Source organism: Ostrinia nubilalis, chromosome 5 (genome assembly GCF_963855985.1).
Source record: "Ostrinia nubilalis chromosome 5, ilOstNubi1.1, whole genome shotgun sequence".
Lineage (NCBI taxonomy): Eukaryota > Metazoa > Arthropoda > Insecta > Lepidoptera > Crambidae > Ostrinia > Ostrinia nubilalis.
Genome location: NC_087092.1, coordinates 17,787,667 through 17,804,990, shown reverse-complemented (window position 1 = coordinate 17,804,990; position 17,324 = coordinate 17,787,667). Strand labels below are relative to the sequence as shown.

The following is a 17,324-nucleotide window of genomic DNA, read 5'->3' as shown; positions in this document are numbered from 1 at the left end:
GAAGTTCCAGAAGTTATAAGTAGAAAAATACTACCTCAAAGGCAAAGAAGAAAGCCAGATAGATATGGCTTTTTGTGTTCAGAACAAAATGATGAACATTACAATGAACTGACACTCGAAGAAGCTTTACAGGGACCAGAAAAAGAACATTGGAAACAGGCTGTAAAAGATGAACTGGAAAGCTTTGAGAAAAACAATGCATGGGACATTGTTGATGCTCCTGTTGGTGTAAATATTGTAAAGTGTAAATGGGTTTTGAAAAAGAAAAGAGATTGTTTAAGTGTAAACAATGTAAGGTATCGTGCCAGACTTGTAGCTAAAGGATGTTCTCAAAAATATGGTGTTGACTATGACGAGACATTTTCTCCAGTTGTGCGGCACACCACACTTAGATTATTATTTGCATTATCAGTGCAATTGAACTTGGATGTAACACACCTTGATGTAAAGACAGCCTTTTTGAATGGAGACTTGCATGAGACAATATATATGCACTTACCTGTTGGTTTTGAGTGTAAAGATAATTCAAAAGTTCTTAAATTAAACAAAGCCATATATGGTCTCAAGCAGGCATCCAGGGCGTGGCATGAAAAGGTTGATGACTGTATGTTAAGGGCTGGTTATCATAAATCTAAATTGGAGCCATGTTTGTATACTAAAATTGTTGGTAGTAGTAGAACCATAGTAACTTTGTATGTCGATGACTTTATTGTTTTCTCAAATGACAAGTCTGAAACAAAGAATCTTAAAGATATGTTGAATAGTAATTTTGAGTTAAAAGATTTAGGAGAAATAAAAGAATGTTTAGGTATGTCAGTTAACATTGATAAACAGAATTGTACAGTCAGTTTAAGTCAAGAGAAATATATTGATAAGTTGTTAGCCAGATTTAACATGACAAATTGTAAAACTGTTAATTAGTGATTGGTTATTGTTTGGATATAGTGGGGGTGTTGTAAAATATCATAAACAATAACCAAAACTTTTTTTGTGTCTATGATACCTTGTATCTGGTTTATCTATGAATAAATCTCTCATGTTCTTGCTTTCAAAGAAGACAGTCGTTTTATTTTATCAGAATATGCAAAGAAAAGAACAGGGTTGAGATTCAGAGAATAATTCTCATTAAATATGACGTCATTTAATACGAAATATTATAATATTTCTCTGGAAACACTGAAAACAAGTTGGGTTTTAGAGATAAAGCAATCAGGCGAACCTATTTCACAGCAGCACTAAGATTAAATCTTCACCCAGACAAAGAACTTAATCAAGACTCAAACTTCTCAAATCTTAATAAATAACAGCCTTTAATCAGCTCCTCAGCTATCTGCAGCCATTTTTACTACATATTTATCTTAACATAATTCATGAATAAATAAAGCGAGACACGCTCGCCACAGAATATATCGCGAAGTCTTCTTTTCATTAACTCGTATGAATAATATTATTATCAAACCTACAGACACGCGTTTCTTCTTATTACAGAAAAATAAACACGCTCATCTCCCCTCAAACGAATTTAAACTTTAAACTCATCCAACTTGAAGTTAGGATCGATCATCGCTCGCGCAGGTCATCCTTTCGATCGCATCCATTTCCACAAATCCGTGTCAGACGTAAAAAAGACAGCACTACTGTTAATAAATAACTCGTTTTTGTATTTATTGGTGTTGTAACGATGACGAATAAGAGATACGTTTGTAAAGGGGCTTTTGAACGTTGACGCGTGAGATATAGGCGCGGGCGCGCGCTATTAACTACGCGACGGGGCGCGCGCCCTGATTGGCGGGATGCGCCCGCGCCGACGCGGACTAATGACGCCCGCGCACTAAACCAATGACGGATCGCCACCTTTGAACCCATTGTCCGTAATATATAAGGGCATTAGTGACTTGTAATGGCCGATTTTATGTATTGCATGCATTTGCGCGGTGTGCTTACATAAGTGCAGTATTTGCTCCTCAGATCAAAGTCGTGGGCAAGAGCTAACCACCTATTTGTTCGCGCACAACCATAAATAATGTAAATCTGTTAACTAATCATCAATTAAATTATCAAACTCCAGAATTGACAGAGCCAGTGCTTTGATAAAGGCAACGACTGGCCTCCTCCATAAAGCGTCATATCACTTCGACCCTTTGCTGAGACCATGCTGTTTTTCCAACTATCATATTGATAAGCTATCGACCTTGTGAATGTCGTTCAAAACTTGTTTCTTTCTTCATAAGCTACACAACAGCTACAGTCAAGGTCTTCGGAGGATTGATTCCTTAATAATTTGCAAATATTTTCTGTATTTAGAATACAATTCCGTAAGTAATACGTCCTAAAGGCATGTTAAGCTATCGGTCCGTTTGAGATAGGTACATATATCGGATGTCTGTGGCAGTTTATAAAATCTGACAACAGTGTAGTGATCAAGACGGCAAAGATGGCAAAGAAGAAAAGGCCATGATAAAAACAAGTTCCATCGACTAGCTGACCACGAGTGTCCTTTATCTAGTCATCCGTCCATCAGGCAGATATTCGTATCGCTGTGTTACTAAATGTTTCAGCCGTTAGCTGAGAAGTAATCACGATCGTATTCGCAATATTGGCACGTTATTAGACGATTTCTATTCAGCACGTCGTGACGGATTTATGGCGTACAAGTGTACATTGTGCCTGAAGGATTGTATTTGCATTCAAGAATGTATTCTGGGTATTCGTGAAGACTTTGATTTGTATCGGAACATCTCACTAGGTGGGTCATAATCAAACAATGTCGATTGTTGCGCGCCGCCGCCGGCGACACGGCAACACTTGGCGATGTCGCGGCGATTGTGCGCAATTGGCAGTTTTAGTAATCCGCAATAAACCAAAAACATACATAAGCTATCTAGTTAAATAAACCGGCTCCTTTTCGCAGGTTCGTATTTCAATTAGTCTGTCTCTATGTAGAGATGTGTAATATCGGACCTAAATCAAGTTTCTGAAAGCATTGAGTCTGACAATTATACTTTTTTTTGCTCTAAACTTTCGAGTACTGTCATTATTACTTGTAAAAGTGCTCCTAAAATGCCAACTTATTCATATTTTTTTAATTAATTAGGTATATTTTTCAACAAACGGAAAACTGCAAATTTTTGCTCAAGTCTTACGTAACTGTCGAGAAACTAGGCCTACCTGTACAGTACACAGTAGAAAATTTATTGTTTTGACACTGGTGACCATGGCGTCCAAAATAAGATCAAATAGAAAAAGTAACATAATACCTCTATCTGTAACTTTATTTAGAAAAGATACAGATTTTTTCTCATCAGGCACATCATCGAACGATCGTCTTTCCCCAGTGACCGCGACCGGCCACAAACGCGAAGGTTTCAATTAAACATAAATCTCTCGCGCTCTGGGAATATACGCGGTTATTACTACTGAGTTTTGTTTACTATTATTTATTATCTCCATTACGGGGAAGGAATTGAAAAACTACACCAAGTATTTACAGGACACGCTTTGAAAATAAATACGACTTGCTAACTTTATGAAATTGTGACTGACAGATACAGCTTCGAACGGTGGTCTTATTGTGGGTTTAGGTTTAGATAATCCTACTTCTAAATTAAAAGAGGATCTATTTTTTCCGATACTTTTGAATTCAGTTGGATTCGTTTGTAATTTCGACGTTAACTTTCCGTTTTTGAGCTATCAAAAAGTCAAGATTCTTTTTACCCAGAACTTACCTTGCGTTTTAATTTTTTCAAGTTATAAATAAATAGTCTTACTCATACAATCTATTGAGCATTGTTTAATTAAATTAAAATAAATTATTATTATTAAAATTATCTTTGATTAAAATCTACAATGGCTAAAACGGATTGGAAAAATATAATTTAAAGTATGTAATGTAATTTGCATCTACGAGTAACTTCAATAAGTAGACGGCGATAAAATGATTGTTAGTGACAGGTATTAAATAAAATAAAAATTGATTGCATTCTTAGGCCCGGTTTTTTGATTCGTAGTTAAAATAACCAATAGTCAAATTTGACAGATGTCAAATGACAAGTGGTTAAATATCAGAGAAAAATGTTTTTCGAACAATGGTTAGCTTGACTTTTAGTACATTTTTTAACTATTAGTTAACATTTTGTTAATATTTAACCATTAGTAACAAAATTTAACAATTTGTTATTTTAACTATGAATCAAAAAACTGGGCCTTAGAAACAATAATGCTTCTTCTTTTACTTTTATAAATAAAAAAAACAAAAGCGAAACCTTGAAAGAACAGATTTTAGCAGAGCGTAGTTTCGATCTACGGACCTCTGGGTTATGGGCCCAGCACGCTTCCACTGCGCCACTCTGCTTGTGACAGAGGCGACGAAATTATCAAATAGTATTCGTGTGACTCAAGTCTATGACGAGAATCACGCCCGTATTCACAAACGATGCTTGCTTATGTGAAGCAGCAAATCGAACGCACAGCTTTGAATAGAGCACTGTGATTAGTTCTTGTTTGACCCTGTGCGTCAATGCCTACTGTGAGACCTCATAGTAATGTTTGTGAATACGGGCGTCAGTATTGAATCCTGGTTTCTACCACAAAAAAATCTGTTCTACCATTTTTATTTTCAGATTCTTTGTTATTTTTAGTGGATAATTAATTTATGGAGTTTAAAAACAATTTAAAATCAATGTCAATAAGATTCTTAAGTATTTTATGAATAAAATTACTTTTCAGATTCTAGTTTGAAATTAGGTATATTTGTATGTTGAATGAAAAGTGGTAAATTAGATTTCAAAATATTTTTGATATTACGTATTTACATAGGTCAATTGCCACTTTTTACTAATGCCAGTTTAAAGCTCTTAAAACGTACGCACAATTTAATCCGAATTTTCAGCTACCAAAAGAGGCTTAATCCAAACAATTTCTCAAATTACTCTCACCCTAAAACATTGTGATTAAATTGACATACGTGTTAGCAATCACATGTCGATGGCGCCATAATAACGAAAGCTAGCGTCTTGCGCGCGCAATAAAAAACAGAACAATGTAGCTGCGCGTTGACGCGCTTATTAACGGAGAAAATTGAAAATTGACTGAGCTACGTGATTGGCAGCCCAGGGCTGCCACAAAGGCTTAGGGAAAGGAGGTAATTTAAAAAAAGTTTCAGTGTTCCTTTGAATAATGTAGGTCGTGGGGAGCCTACCTAGATGCGGGCTGGTAGCGTATAGGACCGGCCGTTTGTGGAAATCCTTGTGGGAGACCTTTGACCAGTTAGTACCTAGCGTCAAACAAACAATAAAACTACACAATAATAATTTTAGATGCACGAATGAAAAAGTTAAAATCTTATAAGCTAAAATTAATTTTGAAATTAATCCAATTAGAAAAAGCAAATATAATTTAATTTACGTAACTATATGAATTAATTGTTAAAGTTTTAGATTTTTAGGGATTGTAGCTTTTGTCAGACTTAATAAATTGACATGATCCATTAATAGATGCCTAATTTTTTATTTAGGTAGGTAGTGTTCTTGTGGAAGTTGTAGATTTCATTCTTGAACCAAACATAATTAAGAGTTTTCATCGTTAAAATGTCTTATTTCTTATTTGTTATTGTTTTGTTCAGTGTGCGAGCCCTAGCGGCGTATTAGCCGTGTGCAATATCGCTCCTGTTTGCGTTTTTAAAGCGCGCGCTTGACGCTAATCCATCATTTTGGCGGGAAATTGTTGGCTACATTATAAATTGAAGTAAGTACTCGGTTTACTTTATTAGTTTTAAAAAATGCCTTCATTCTGCTTAAAAATGTTTTTTATTTAATTTGTAGATATTTTTGCGGTATTACAGTAAGTTTGATAAATTTATTCTTAAGATTGTAACTAAAAATATTAAAATAAGTTCAGTTTCAAAAAATAACGTGAGTGAAATTCTTATTTCGTTAAACTTTTTCTCATTTCGCATCTAAAAAGTATTGCAGAATAATAATTAATAGTGCATAGTGCGGAAAAAACATAACAGATGGCGTTAGCAGTTGAAAATGTTTATCGAACGAATCAATATTTTTAAAGTTCACGACTAATTAAATTAACGTTTAGATATTAATGATAACAATAATTTCAATTTTGTAATACTTCAATTGATACACTGTATCAGATCGAGAAAAAGGTTACTTTAAACTGTTTCAGTATCGAACATAAAAACTAAGGTACTTGATACAAATAAGGCCTACGTTCTAATAAGGCCTATACATCAGAAAACACAGATAAATAAATCCAACCGGGATAATACTTCAAGGACACGTACTCATATGCCCTACAACCCGGTAGAGTGCAAGAGCGTCCCGATCCACGATCCCAGCACCAATTGGCACGCGTTCTTCTAAGGTGGTGGGTGATTTCGTGCTCTGTTATAAAAATCTGGCGATTTCATCTTAAATTTTCGGTAAAATGACGCTGTTTTAGATTAAGCTTTTCTTACTAATCGTTTCTAAATATTTCTTACTCGCTAATAATTACCTTAATTTGTACTACTGGCTATAGATGCATTATTTGTAAATTTTTAAAGACAACAAGAGCGAAATATCTAATAAGGCCTAGGCCTTATTTCAGCATGGTAGGCCATATTAGATGTTTATGTCAACATCTGATTACGGACAAATTCATTAAACTAAATGAGTCAAAGAGTAACTAAATATTTATTTAATAAGAATGTTACTAACAGCACAGAAAAAAAAGAAAACAGAGTCGAAAAAGATTACAAAACCTGTAAAAAAAAGAAAAAAAATACAAAACCAATAAAAAATAAGAACAAAAGAAGCCGTATGTATAATTCTTAAGGAAAGGAGAATAAAAGCTGGTATTATCATGCCTGTCTCGAAGACAATGTAGCAGATATGCGACCATAAAGATCTGCTTTTGGTGGTATCACAAAGATTGTGTAGGAGTTCGTAAAGATGATTCAGAAGCCTTTTTATGCCCTGGTTCTAACAAAAATTGAGATCTCATTTTGTTTACAAAAATTCATGACTAAATGATGTTCCTAAACTGATTTATTTAAAAGGTTTTATGTGTAGGCCTTATTCGAACACGGTGTTTTAATAAGCCCTATACAAAAAAATTGTATTGTTTGTTTTTGATATTATTTTTGATAATTTAAGTAAAGAATCATTACTTTGTTACTAGGAATATATAATTTTATCTATAATTTATGTATTATTCTTAATAAGTGGAATTTAAGTTTATCTAGAGATATACAGTATATTTCTGTTTACTTGGTATGTAAAATTTTGATAACGCAAACAAATCGACGTGTTTAATGTTATAAGACCGCATTTTGTTAAATACAGCCTCAATTTTAAGGTCTACAGGCATTTGAATCATATAGGCCTTATTCCGTGTAGGTGATTTATTAAAGCCAAAATCAGTGATTTCGTAATTTGCTTATTTTGAATAGATTTAGTTAAAAATTGTGTTATTTTTTGTAATATTGCTAAAATTAAAGGATGGAAGAAGTTAATTAACCTTGTTTTTGTTGACTGGCGTTAATATTTATTGAAATATAAGCGTTTAAAGTTAGGTAGGCCTTATTTGTATCAAGTACCTTACTTATTCTGTAAAATTAACGGTGATATTAAAAGAAGTACTGGAATAATGAATAGACACGATATAAACATTTTGAAATTATTATCGTTACAAAATTATCATGGTGTTCTACCGCCTAATTACTATCACAGAATCTCTGATAACGGCAATAACGGAGGCATTAAAAACGCTAACGAGTGCCGATGAGTAATGGCCGTGAAACAAAAACGACGTCATTAACATTTAATTATAACATAAACAGTCGCACGCCGATAGATTTTAATCATTCAGCGCGACGACAGCGCCCCTGGCGGCACAGCTGCGCCCGCGTCATTATTGTTGTATTTCCAATATTTTTCGCCATCTCATTACTCCGCGGTGACGCGCTAATCCGGCGGGAGCGCCTAATGGCGGTGATCACGTGTCCTGGCGCGTAACGTATTGAAATATGACGTATTGGATGTACCTCAGGGATTCAGCAAATAAACGAAAAAAGAGATTATCGCCCGCGACGAGCAGGCGTCGCTATATATCTCCGCGCATGACAGCCGCGTGATAAATCAAGGCTGTGAGAAGAAATGCCAATAAATATCGCGCCGAATCCAATAATTACGAGGCAATGAGCCGGCCGGCCACAAATCAACGCGGACGAGCGCATACTAATGTCTTATCCTAATATCAGATTAAAAACATCAATACTTGTCAATAGAAGATGCCTCCCACGTAATTATAGCCAACAATATCCCGGGAGGCCGGCCCCGAAAGGATTAACATATATCAACGTGGAATAATTGAAGGAATCGATTAAATGAAGAGTATTAATTGCTGATGCGCGGGCGCAGAGCGGCGATCCCATCGCGCGCTTTGATATGCGCCGGACAACGCGCTGTCCGTGCTCCGTCCGCCGGCGAACATCCTCGACGAACCCACTGAATTTATCGACTCCGTATAAATTTTATGTTGTCGTTCCGAAATAAATAATATTTCATTAATGGTTTAACGTCACGCCACGCGTAAATTACGGATTATTTAAAAACTCGACGACAGAGACGTATCTGTTGGCGTTTCCGTTCATTAGTGTTAGATTTATCTATTTTTTTGTCTCAACATCCTACACTACATCATAATTTCAATGGGAAAGTATGTCGGATCAAAAGCGTTCTGTGTTGCCACTTAATCACCATAGAGTTAATTTGTTTACTATTTTTCAAGATCTCAATGAGTCTAATAACATAACTTTCAATTTTTAATTAAGCACCGAGTGTTTAGCTGCGCGATTAACAGTTAATTCCCAATTTAAAAACCGAACAAACAAATGTATGTAAATTGCGCAACTCTATGTAAAGGCCGACGATAAGCGCGCAAAGTGTTCTGGTACCCGTCCGTGCGAAATTGGACTTTGTTTTTTGTGGATAAGGCCGGGGAGGGTAGTGTTGCCAGTGGGAAAATTGGAGTGAAGTCGAAACAACGCGTTCAGAAACTGCTTACACGAATTAGCGCATCAGGGGGAGGGGGTCGGAATTAGAAAACTCCCTGCCATCGCGCACGTCATAAACTGGCTATTTACGATATGCCGGATTAGCCTGTTTGTCTGTATTGCATGCCTCAAGATATTGTTGGGCGCAATTTTGAGAAGTGGCTCCTCGCATTTGAATGTTCAACAAATTTGAGCGAACGAGTCTGATAAGAAATGATTTGGTGCAGAACGCAGTTCAACTTATATTAGGATTCGGTGGGAGCAAGGGCAAGATTGTAATCGATACTGGAACACTGGAACTTTGGACAGAATTGAAGTGGAATATAAAATAAAAATAAATGTGCACTAAGATACAAATATTATTAAGTCAAAGTTATTCCAATAATCACTTAAAACTTTTGAGATTCTGGGTATTACGATTATTGGAAAGAAAAACAACGTTTGCTGCGCAGACATTCCCTTCTCGTACAGGTACCGAGACAATGTGTCCTGTCATGCTCGTACCCGTGCTACATATTATTATTGATCAAATTATTCAATGACATATTATTTTGTGAGAACTACTTATTTCAGTCAATGATTACGCACGCAATTTGTCCCAATTCACAGTCAAAGATTTTCAGCACTTATCGAACAGTCATTATTTATTTACGAGTTCGTACATAGATTTTTAAATTAAACAATGTGTGACAATTTAAAAATTTCAAATCGTGTTACATTTATATTAAAAAAATATTTCAAAAAGAGCGTTTCCACATTTACGTGGCGCGAATTCTATCCAATCATTGAGAAAACAAAAAGCTCGCATCAATTTAATTTATATCCCTCCTTGCTCGTTGGATTCTTGGAAGTTCCAGTATTAAAAAAGGAAATAGCCGCATGAGATCATTTAAAGAAATTCACAATCAACAGTATCCTGTATCTACTCAAAGACTCTACCATTGTTTCTACAAAGTTCCTTTGCACAGATCGTGATATTCATAAGCTGCCCGACCTCCAGCGAAATAGGGCAAGGCTTCGGACGTTAGGAGCCGCCATTGTGCCCGCGCCTACCACGCGCTAATTTCTTAGCGCTCGCGCACCATGAATAATCGTCGCTCCAAAAGAAACCCAGCAAATCTCGCGATTACCATAAAAACCACCTAAACAGCCCGGAAGCGTCGCCGCTGCCTTCCTTCCGCAATATTTGTCAAAAAATTACACATTTCCGCCCGACATTTTGTCTAGAGGAGCGCCTGCGACCCGCAAAAAAGTAACAAACGTTAATTGCTCCGCTCGCAAAATAAAACTGTAATTAATGAAGCGAACTGTAAAAAGAAACTGTTATTGCCGGCCAGGTAAGCCGGGGCAAGTTTCAGAAGTTTCGTGGTGTACTGCATGATTCGTGACAGTCTCCAGACATCTGCTCCCGCCCGCGCGGCGGGGGTAAACATAGAATTTTATCGTGTCCATCATAAAGCATGGGGGTCGTGGGGGCGCATAAAAGTTTACAGGCATTCGGCTAATAAATCGTGTGAAATAAATAAGTGTTGAGTCGGTAGCCGGCATATTGATTCGTCATGTGCCGCCTTGGAGGGGCGCGGGCGGGCCGGGTGGCCATAAAGGTGCGTAATGGCCGCAGTAGGAAGACAGCGCAGTGGCGCGCATCGATTAGCGTTCGCCGACGTCGCGCGTCGCCATCGGATCGCCGACGCACGCCGCCGACGCTCGCCGACACTTTCGTCGGCAAACAACACGTTAGCGATGGCCCATGTGTAATTAAAGGCGGTAATTGTCTCCCAAAAAACTGCTGCCCATGCACCCCGACGGAGTTGTTGCTAATCGCCGCTAGATGGCGTTAGTAGTCTTATAAAGATCCATATTTTAACATACGACTTTCAAAATTGTGTTTCTTTAGGCAATATTTTTAGATTGATGGCGATTGCTTTGGTGTATATTACCTACCTACATAAAAATGTAAAAACAAAACTGTATCTTTGGGTTCAATGAGTATTTCTATGATTCCAATGGCTAACAAACATCAAATAAATAGTTGCACTACCTAGGCACATAATAGTGTGTGTAAGTGCGATTACTTTTGAACTGCGTTTAAAAATAATGAAACTAGCTATTTAACCATTCACATTGACTTAAAGTCAAACAAAATATTTTATTTGATGCCGTTTTACGTTTCCGAGTGCCTTTAAACGACATTTATAAAGCATTCATTACTGGTGTTAAAATAAAAACTGTCCTTATGTCTCTCAGAGGATATTTTAAAAGAATTTATAGACGTTTAAGTAGCCAAGTGTCGGTCGACGATCGCGAAATGTGATCTCCGGCATCGGATTAATCGTCGCATTTGTCGAATTGGTACCACATCGATCGATACCGAGAATTGGTACCACATCTCGTTAATTAATCGTTTAAAGTTAATTACTCCAAGTACACTCGTGATACGGCCGGTGCATCGCGGCCGACATATTGCCTGCTCGGACGTTGATTAAAATCTCTCACTACATTCACACAAAGCCTTACTTTGATATATGTGTAAATCTTATGAAACGTCCGCTGCGACCCGACGACCCAACTCGTCGCTCAGCCGAATACCACCCTTAACCTGCGCCTGATTGAGTTGCAACTGGCGTGACGGAAAACGCAGACCTGCCTACCACCTGTCAAGTGATATATTGGCTTTAAATAACATATCTTATTTATGTTGAATCGGAAACAAAATGTATAAAAAGATTTTATTATAAATAATCGAGCGAGCCGAGTGGGAGGATAACTAAATTTGTACGCAGCCTTGTATTACAAGTTATTGTTTGTCCGTGCGTACGCGTCTCCGTTGCTAGGCAGCTGCAGATAAATTGAGCGAGATAGTGTTTCTTTCTCTGGTTAATAAGCCGATTGTGCGCGCGCGCAGCGAGGATTCAAATGGCTGCCGTGATGGAGATTTCTGCGGGGTTATTCTGTCATTGAACGAAATGTTCACTATTAAACCCTGTTTTGATACCAGTGCCAGATATTGAAAAGTTTAAGTTGATCATTTTGACACTTGTCCATCTGTAGAAGTCGCCATTGTTCAACAAGGCTGATTTCTTTCTGACTCAGGCTTACTCTGAATTGCCTCTTCTTTGATGTCAATCTATTTGCATTTGTAGAAAAGCTTTATTACATCCAATAAATAATCTTTTAAAAAATGACAGTCGAAAACAAATGAAGAGAGTCTAGCTCGGAATAGGAAGTGGGAACCATATATCGGAATAAAAATAATAAACAAGCCGAACGAATGTCCACTTGTCGACCCAACAACATGAATTTAAAACGTGCCGTTTAAACGTCGATATATTATTTGGTCCTTTTTCGACGTGCACACCGCAAGCTATTAAAACCGTTCATAATTCAACGGAGATCGGACGCGGAGTCTATGACAATCTCAGCGAAGGCGTTTCAGCCCATAAATTTTTATTCCCTAAATAAAAATAATAAAATAAACAAAATGGCGGCCCCGCCGGAAACATTTGTCCTGCCACGTCACGGATAATCCGGGGACACTTGATTTATTATTAATTAGCCCGCATTTATTCTAACGAATTTATTCTAAATTTTAATCCACCTGTATATTTGTGAGACTCACTCTGTGGACGGTACAAATCAGGCATCCAAACAGAGGCAATAATAATGTTGTCAAATTGAATAATAACAATTACTAATTAATTAACGTTAACCAAAAAAGTTTCAAATTCTAAATTATACAGGGTGGAAACGATAAGTGATCTCACTGGATTATTTCTAAACTATACAAGATATCGAAAAACTGGTTACTGATCCTGAAAGTGCTTCACAAGCTCTTTCAAACGGTACCATTAATAGGTTAGAAAATAAACTGGAACTGTCCGAAAATTCAATGTTTCCAGCTTCCATACTAAATGTATGCCAACCACACAATATTAGAAGTGTAATTTATTTTTTGTTTAATAATAAACATAAATAGTCGGTTAATTAAACTCGTAACTTGCAACTTATTTAAAATTATTTGTGGAAAACATTAGTTTTAGGCTTTACTTGCTATAATATTATCAAGAGATGAGTGCCATGACTGTGATAGTACTAAATGTATGGAAGATGGAAACATTGAATTTTTGGATAGATCCAATTTATTCTGTAAGCTATTGTTGATACCGTTGGATAGAGCTCGTGAATCAGTTTTAGGATCAGTAACTAGTTTTGCGATATCTTGTGTAGTTTTTAATATTATGTAACTTTACCAAATGTATGGAAGCTGAAAATATTGAATTTTCGGATAGTTCCAGTTTATTCTGTAACCTATTATTAGCACCGTTTGAAAGAGCTCGTTAAGCACTTTCAGGATCAGTATCCAGTTTTTCAATATCTTGTATAGTTTAGAAATAATCGAGTGAGATCACTTATCGTTTCCACCCTGTATAACTCCCATTCCATCTTCAAAAATTTTTTTTAGACGAAGAATTTCGTGTTGTAGACTTATTTTGAGGTATAAATTTTTTAACATTTTTATTTACATCAGGGTTTTTAATAGTCCATCTACACAATTTCTGCCAGTTTGTGTATCAAAAGTCTAGGATTACTATTTTTTTTATCTTGAACAAACAAAAGAAAACAAAAAATATCCTAGTGAAACTAAACGAAAACATCGCAATCTCTTTGAACGATTTTTTTCTCATCGCTCCGTTGTCAATTGCAATATTCAAAATTGGATGAGCAGTGAAAGTTTTTTCCCATCTCGTGGATGTTTTTGTGCCATAACTGCCATAGAAGCACGCAGTTGCATCTATTATGCAATCGGCCGTAAATCTGTCACGCGGGACAGACGTAATCTGTCCTTTATGACGAGTGATGCATTACCCTCATTGTTTGTACCTACTCATAAATTTTAATTCTTTTAGCTTAAAATGTACCGTTGTGGGCTGCATTGTTTTCGGCTCGGCTGGGGCGATAAATTTTTAAAGTTATAATGGGATATCATTTGAGGAATTAGTGCTTTGTTCATTGTTTCAAGTTTTTCATTGTTTCTAAACCACTTTACTGGAAACCCTTGATTCAATCAGATTTGGATAAGTCTTGTCGGAAAACAAAAAAAACACGTAGATTTTTAAAAAGTTTGAAAAAACATCAAAATAAATTGAAAATAGCAAAAAAAAAGTACGGTCAACAGCGAAACTCAGGTGTGTGTAATAAATAAAATAAATTCAATCGTGCGGGATTTAGAAGAATTTTGAAAATGGAACGTTTTAATTCGAGACGGGCGCGGGGCGGGGAGGGCGGTGCGTGGAGTAACGGCCACGCACGCCATAAATCTGTCACGGGCGGCCCCCGGCGACGACTTGGACCGTCCGCACCGCATCAACGTTTTTCTACGTTTCTATTTATATTTTATTGCTTTTACTAAATGCTGGACGCAACAAGCAAGGCTTAAGTGCATCGTAAGTTTGGTAGGATTAAAAATAATTTGAATGTCATTATCACATGAGAGTTAACATATTATTTAGATAAGAACTCGAAAGAAGCTCAATTGTTAGTAAGTTGGTAAAAGTTCTAGTAGAAGCTACATTGATAGGAAAATAAGAAACTGAGAAGAAAGTTTAAAAGCTTAGACTTTTATGTTTTCACTGGCAATTTTTTATTTTATAAAGTTATAGCAATAAAGAGTTAGACGCAATTTGACAAATGGACAAAATATTTTAATATTAACCTTCATCAGAAAATCATAAGAAATCATCCAGAAGTGTGTCATCTGAAATATTTTTTTCAAAATTAAGATCAATCGAATAAATTGTCCAAATAAAAAATCCATCCCAATCAGTTTTCTGCCGACGCTACCCAAGGAGGCCGCAGTGGATCAACAGCAGAGAACTGATGAAGAGGGACTGAGTGTACGGAGGTCGGAGGGAGCCCGCAGCTGCAGTGACCCATTTATGAAGGGCAGCATTCAGTGAGGCCATGAGATGTAACATGAAATTGTTCTATCAACCACGAATGGGACAGAGAAAAGTAAGTATTAACTTCATACATTTTGCATTTTGGATATTTTCATGTGAAATATAAAGGCTGAAGGCTCTTTACTACCCCACGTTAGTCTGGTGAAGCTACAGAAGTAAGTAGTTTAAGCCACACTTAAAACATGCAACTGATGCAACCGATGTTTGCTTGGCACACGAGGCTTTTTAGATTTGTAGGTTTTATATCAATAAGTTATTAAAAAAATGTTTCTAACCCCTAAAATCTATACTTATAATAAATCTGTAGAGAGGTCAATTCTGTACATGAAATATATTTTCTAAATAACTATCAGGGGGTGATTAGTGATCGATACTGATGCCAAAAATGCAATCAGTAAAATTTTTGTCTGTCTGTCTTTCTGTCTGTCTGTCTGTCTGTCTGTGTGTTCCTTATAGAAACAAAAACTACTCGACGGATTTTAACAAAACTTGGTACAATTATTCTTCATACTCCTGGGCAGGTTATAGTATACTTAGGAATTCCCACGGGAACGGGAATTAGCGGGAAAATCCATTTGTATGAAAAATCTAAACCGCTTAAGTTAGACGCTTGAAATTTGGCATGCAGGTACCTTAGTAAACTTAAAGCTTAGTTACAACAGGATATTTCAAAATTCCCACGGGAACGGGAGTTAGCGGGAAAAAACATTTGTATGAAAAAATCTAAGTCGCGTAAGATAGATGAAGGGGGTAAAACGGGATCTACGCGTACGAAGTCGCGGGCGGCCGCTAGTAAATAAATAAAATCCTTAAATAGTGTAAATAATATAGAAAGGTAAGCTAACAGTAGAAAAAGACAGCATCTTAAAAGTTCATAAAAAGACTTTCAACAAATCTAAACATTTTGTATCTCAAAACATTTTGCAGTGTTTAAAAATACAGTAACCCCAGACTAGACGTAACAAAAAGGTCGTGTAAATACTAAAACTGTATGTTTGAGATCCAGGCAAAATACATCGTGGAATGATAAAGTGTCTATTGTGCCCCAACAAAACAAATGAATCAATAAATAAGAGAGATTTCAAAAACTTCCAGTCCATTACTGAGCCGCGTATTTACGAGCCGCGCGGGTTCGTGGTTCGACGCCATAAAATAAACTACGTTTTATCTAAAATTTTCGACGATTCCAAACTAACCTTCAATTATCGCGAATGACATACGTCTAGCGATCGCAGTTAACAAACTCCGCCTCTCCGCGTGGCGCCATCTGTCGGCGAGCGGGCGACACCTGCACCTGTCAAACAAAACCATTTTGAGGTTAAGTTCAATAAATAAAACTTTTATCTTGTTTGGAAGTCCTCGCAAGTCTTATTACTGTTAGAATAAGATCCAAAGATTTATTATGCAACGATTTTTCAGAAAATTCTATCGTATTAATGGACTTTGCACAAATCAAAACAATGCAAGAAAGTACAGACTTGTTGTTGACAAAAACATCATGAATTAGTCAACTTATCGCGTAGCACAAAGCAAATCAATCACAGAAAGCACTCTAATTAATTGTTAAAATCGAATTATGATGCAGAAAATAACTTACCAGTCGTCAGAAATTTGATAATGAATAAAAATAGGAGCACTAAACGGTTGTGACTCAGCTCGCCTGCTGCACTACAGAGCGAGCGTTTCCGAATCCAGCCGAGTGATGTCGAGGCCCGGCCCTCGGGTCCGCCCCCGGCGTTTGACGGACATCGCGGCAGACGCGCGAAACGCGCCGAATGTTTTGTACGCGGCGCGCGAATATCAAACGCTCGGAATGCGAGCGACACGATTCCAAATTCGAATCTCGAAGTAAACTCGAGACTGTATGTGGGTATGCCTTTGCCAAATAAAGAGGTAATTAAAATGTTGACTATTTTTATGTCAGTTCACCGTCGTTGAGCAAACAAACATGACCGTGCGTGTTGTTGTTGCAAAAGAAAATATATTTTGTAAGCGTATTTGTATTGAATGATGCGTGCTTGTGGTGTATTTTGAGAAGTAAATAAATTATTGAAAATAAAAGGTGGATGACGCGGCCTAACCGGTCGGCAGCGGATTTAAATCGGCGCGCAGGTAAGTCGGACAATGCCCATCCAGACGCCGATGCGTTTAATTAAACATTGCAAATAAAACAAAATCATAAAGGCTATCGACTTCTGGCTGATAGGCATTATTGTAAGTCGAATAACCTTTTAGATATTCCAACACTTTGATAAACTTTTTTATTTTATAAAATCCTCTTTATTGTGTTGAAATTTATACGTCTCTGCGTATTT

The 17,324-nt window shown here is 36.8% G+C and overlaps 1 protein-coding gene and 1 non-coding gene across 2 annotated transcripts in view; both read right to left on the bottom strand.

Moving 5' to 3' along the window:
• Positions 1-16,673, bottom strand: part of LOC135072069 (zinc finger protein 624-like) — a 36,800-nt gene extending 20,127 nt beyond the window's left edge. Inside the window, exons 1-2 of the mRNA XM_063966012.1 lie at positions 16,607-16,673; positions 16,206-16,303 (exon numbers count right to left, since the gene is read on the bottom strand). The gene's annotated coding sequence lies outside the window, so the exon portion shown is untranslated. The remainder of the gene's footprint in view (positions 1-16,205; positions 16,304-16,606) is intronic.
• Trnam-cau (transfer RNA methionine (anticodon CAU)) lies at positions 4,280-4,351 on the bottom strand. The gene has a single exon. It is a non-coding gene; the product is annotated as a tRNA-Met (tRNA).
• Positions 16,674-17,324: the final 651 nt, after the last annotated feature.